Below are 5,009 nucleotides of genomic sequence, written 5' to 3'. Positions count from 1 at the left end.
GAAAGACTTATATGCTGAGAACTATAAAATATTAATAAAGGAAACTGAAGATGACTCAAAGAAATGGGAAGATATCCTATGCTCTTGTATTGGAAGAATTAATATTGTTGAAATGGCCATACTACCCAAAGCAATCTACATATTTAATGTGATTCTTACCAAATTACCCATGACATTTTTCACAGATCTAGAAAAAATAATCCTAAAACTTATATGGAACCATAAAAGACCCAGATTTGCCAAAGCAATCCTGAGGAAAAAGAAAAAAGCAGGAGGCATAACCCTCCCAGACTTCAGACAATATTACAAAGCTAACAGTAACCAAAACAGCATGGTATTGGCACAAAAACAGACACATGGATAAATGGAACAGAATAGAGAGCCCAAAAACAAACACACACACACTCCTATAGTCAATTACTCTGACAAAGGAGGCAAGAATACACAAAGGAGAAAAGATAGTCTCTTCAGCAAGTGGTGTTGGAAAAGTTGGACAGCCACATGTAAATCAATGAAATTAGAACACACCCTCCTCCCACCATACACAAAAATAAACTCGAAATGGCTTAAAGACTTAAATGTAAGACACAAACCATAAAACTCCTAGAAGAGAACATTGGCAAAACATTCTCTGACATAGATCATACCAATGTTTTCTTAGGTTAGTCTCCCAAGGCAATAGAAATAGAAACAAAAATTTAAAAATGGGACCTAATCAAACTTACAAGCTTTTGCACAGCAAAGGAAACCGTAAAGAAAATGAAAAGGCAACCTACAGGCTGGGAGAAAATATTTGCAAATGATGCGACCGACAAGGGCTTAATTTTCAAAATATTAAAAGAGCTCATATAACTCACTATCAAAAAACAAACAACCCAATCAAAAAATGGGCAGAAGACCTAAATAGACATTTTTCCAAAGAAGACATACAGATGGCCAACAGGCACATGAAAAGATGCTTAACAGTCACTAATTATTAGAGAAATGCAAATCAAAACTACAAGGAGGTACCATCTCACACAGGTCTACAAAGGGCTTCCCTGGTGGTGCAGTGGTTGAGAGTCTGCCTGCCGATGCAGGGGACACGGGTTCGAGCCCTGGTCTGGGAGGATCCCACATGCCACGGAGCAACTGGGCCCGTGAGCCACAACTACTGAGCCTGCGCGTCTGGAGCCTGTGCTCCGCAAAGAGAGGCCGCGACAGTGAGAGGCCCGCGCACCGCGATGAAGAGTGGCCCCCGCTCGCCGCAACTGGAGAAAGTCCTCACACAGAAATGAAGACCCGGGCTTCCCTGGTGGCGCAGTGGTTGAGAATCTGCCTGCCAATGCAGGGGACACGGGTTCGAGCCTTGGTCTGGGAAGATCCCACATGCCGCGGAGCAACTGGGCCCGTGAGCCACAACTACTGAGCCTGCGCGTCTGGAGCCTGTGCTCCGCAACAAGAGAGGCCATGATAGTGAGAGGCCTGTGCACCGCAATGAAGAGTGGCCCCCACTCGCCACAACTAGAGAAAGCCCTCGCACAGAAACGAAGACCCAACACAGCTAAAAATAATAAATAAATAAATTTATAAAAAAAAAAAAAAAGAAATGAAGACCCAACACAGCCAAAAATAAATAAATAAAGAAATAAATTTATATTAAAAAAAAAGTCTACATATGTGAAATTCTGGACAGGGTGCAGAGAAAAGGAAACCCTCCTATACCGTTGGGGGGAATGTAAATGGGTACAGCCACTATGGAAAACAGTATGGCGGTTCCTCAAAAGGCTAAAAATAGAGTTACCATATGATCCAGCAATTCCACTCCTGGGCACATATCTGGACAAAGCTATACTTCAAAAAGAAACATGCACCCCAATGTTCATAGCAGCACTGTTCACAATAGCCAAGACATGGAAACAATCTAAATGTCCATTGACAGATGAGTGGACGAAGATGTGGTACATATACACAATGGAATACTACTCCCCCTTGTGGTTGCCAAGGGGAAGGGTGTGTAGGGGAGGGAAGGACCGGGCGTTTGGGACGAGCAGATGCAAACTATTATGTATGTAGGATGGATAAACAACAGTGTCTGACTGTATAGCACAGGGAACTATATTCAATATCCTGTGATAAACCATAATGGAAAAGAATATGAAAAAGAATATATATATGTCTAACTGAATCATTTTGCTGTACAGTAGAAATTAACACATTATAAATCAACTACACTTCAATAAAGTATTTTTTAAAAGACATCAAATTAAAGAGTAAGACTAAATTACAGTGTCTAGAGGTACACTTAAAGACATTTTTTAAAGTGGTGACTATCAAAGTCAAGATAGTGATTACTTTTGGGGGAGGGAGGGGTTTGTGATTGGAATGGAGAACACAGGCTTCTGGTGTGGCTGACAAAACTCTTGATTTGGGAAGCGAATACAAGTATGTTCACCTTGTAATAAACCATCTGTTTATTAACCAAGATGTTAATGTAACATTTTAACCAAGTTGTTAATGAAAGTGACAAAAATAGAGAATTTTTCACTCAAACACCTAAACTCTAAAGGGTATACTTTAGCAAGAGGGAAATGGAACTCAAAAGCAAGGAATGAGATGCAAAAAGAAATGACTGAGTAAATTAGATCCTGAAAGTATATAATTCCTGAGTTAAATGAATTTGAGAAAGAGAGTCTGGAAAAGCATAGTGAATTGACCACATTCACTCATTTTCTTTCCAAAACACCCACTGAAGTGAAACAAAGGAATAAAGTTATAAACCCACAAGGTGGCTGCAGTTTTGCAAGACAGTAGGTCATTGATTTGAGGAGAGGCTCAGAACTTGGAGGTATAAGGTACTTTGGGAAGTGGAAAGTGCTTACAGGAAGCTGATGAGTAAAAATCTGTATGCTGAATAGTGACTCCTTATCCCCCATTTTTTTCCCATTCCTCTTTTTGAAATTCCATCAGCCAAACCCATGCCTCCTAAACTAGATATTGGAGTATTATTCTTTTGAGAAACTGAATGGTCCCAGAGAAAGCCTTCTATATGTTGCCATTTGGAGGCCCAAGAGCAAAAAGTTTGGTTTACCAGCTTATCACTCTCACCTGAAACCTATTAGTATATAAAAATAAGTGTAGAAAGAAGCCCCCAAACAAAAGTGAAATCTATAAATACGAATTGTGGAGAATAATATTGATGAGTATTTGACAATTAAAAAAAACAGTTGGATAGGTATACAGAAAACCAAACAAATTTTTAAAAGAAAGGCAATCATTAATATCGGGAAAAGCAAGCCTTTCTGTGTTACCCAAAAAGGGGTCCATATGGCATTTTTCTGAGTTCCCATCTTAACTCAAAAGGAAACTATCACAATGTCCAGAGCCCCTGATAGCCTGAAAATGAAGGAGGAGGGTGTCCTCAACTTCCTTGCAGCAGGAACCTACCTTGGTGGCATCAACCTTGACTTCCAAATGGAATACAGCATCTGTTACCGAATCGGGTTCATTTTGCGGGATGTGCAGCAAGCCGAAATGCTGAGACACTGCAGTTTGCAGCCAGGACAGGGCTTATTCACAGGGCAACCAAGTAAGGATACGAGGATATGGGAGGACAAATCTCAAATCCGCCTCCCTGAAGGGGAGCAGGGCGGTCTGAGGTGTGGGGAGAGTGGGGAAAGGTGATTGGAAAAAGGTGCGGTAATCGTCGTTCTGCGCAGGCGTAATAAGCTACAGGCCTCCCCACGTTCCAATGAGGAGGCGCTCAGCACAATCTGAGGGTGGAGTCTTCAGCCCTCTGATGTCAAAGGTCACCAGGTGGGCACTCGTGCATGCCCTGTTGGAGGGTGGGTGGTCCTAACCAGTTTTAATCAGCTCAGATGGAACTAGATAGACACAGCTGACTCCAAGTTCCAAGTTAGGCTACCTGCTGCTTGGAGGACATGCAATTAAAATAACCTTGATTAGTGAAGGCAGATGAAATGTATTTAACTCATGATTACCTATGGTTTCATATCTGCAAAAAGTGATGGCATCTACATCATAAATCTGAAGAGAACCTGGGAGAAGCTTCTCCTGGCAGCTTTTGCTGTTGTTGCCATTGAAAACCTGGCTGATGTCAGTGTCACGTGAAATACTCCAGGAATACCGGCCAGTGAGCTGTGCTGAAGTTTGCTGCTGCCGCTGGAGCCACTCCTCTTCCTGGCTGCTTCACTCCTGGGACCTTCACTGGCCGGATGCGAGTGGCTCTCTGACTTCTACTGGTTACTGATCCCAGGGTTGACCACCAGCCTCTCACAGAGACGTCTTATGTTAACCTGCCTACCGCTGCTCTGTGTAACAGACACTCCTCCGTGCTGTGTGGACACGGCCGCACCACGCACCAGCAGGAGAACTCACTCAGCTGGTCTGATGTAGTGGATGCTGCTTCAGGAAGTTCTGCACACGTACGGCACCATCTCCTGTGACCACCCCTGGGAGGTCAGGCCTGATCACTACTTCTACAGAGATCCTGAGGAGAGCGAAAAGGAAGAGCAGGCTCCTGCTGAAAAGGCCGGGACCCAGGGAGAATTCCAGGGTGAATGGACTGCTCCAGCTCCTGAGTTGACTGCTACTCAACCTGAGGTCACAGACTGGTCTGAAGGAGCACAGGTGCCCCCTGTGTCTGTCCAGCAGTTCCCTGCTGAGGACTGGAGCGCTCAGCTGGCCACCAAAGACTGGTCTGCAGTTCCCACCACTCAGACCACTGAATGGCAAGGAGCAACCACTGAGGGGTCTTAAGCTGTTCTACAGACCAGCTTAAGACTATCTATTGGGCTTCCCTGGTGGCGCAGTGGTTGAGAATCTGCCTGCCGATGCAGGGGACACGGGTTCAAGCGCTGGTCTGGGAAGATCCCACATGCCGCGGAGCAACTAGGCCCATGAGCCACAGCTACTGAGCCTGTGCATCTGGAGCCTGTGCTCCGCAACAAGAGAGGCCATGACAGTGAGAGGCCCGTGCACCGCGATGAGGAGTGGCCCCCGATCGCCAC

General features: G+C 44.4%; 1 pseudogene across 1 annotated transcript; it reads left to right on the top strand.

Annotated features, from left to right (window-relative positions):
- The first annotated feature begins 1,223 nt into the window (after positions 1 to 1,223).
- LOC309638845 (small ribosomal subunit protein uS2-like) lies at positions 1,224 to 4,769 on the top strand (annotated as a pseudogene). The gene is made up of 2 exons: positions 1,224 to 3,482; positions 4,005 to 4,769. The product of its transcript is annotated as a small ribosomal subunit protein uS2-like (transcript).
- The last annotated feature ends 240 nt before the right edge of the window (positions 4,770 to 5,009 follow it).

Source organism: Balaenoptera physalus (genome assembly GCF_965194825.1).
Source record: "Balaenoptera physalus genome assembly, chromosome: 11".
In the NCBI taxonomy this organism is placed as follows: domain Eukaryota; kingdom Metazoa; phylum Chordata; class Mammalia; order Artiodactyla; family Balaenopteridae; genus Balaenoptera; species Balaenoptera physalus.
This window is presented reverse-complemented; position numbering and strand designations above follow the sequence as displayed.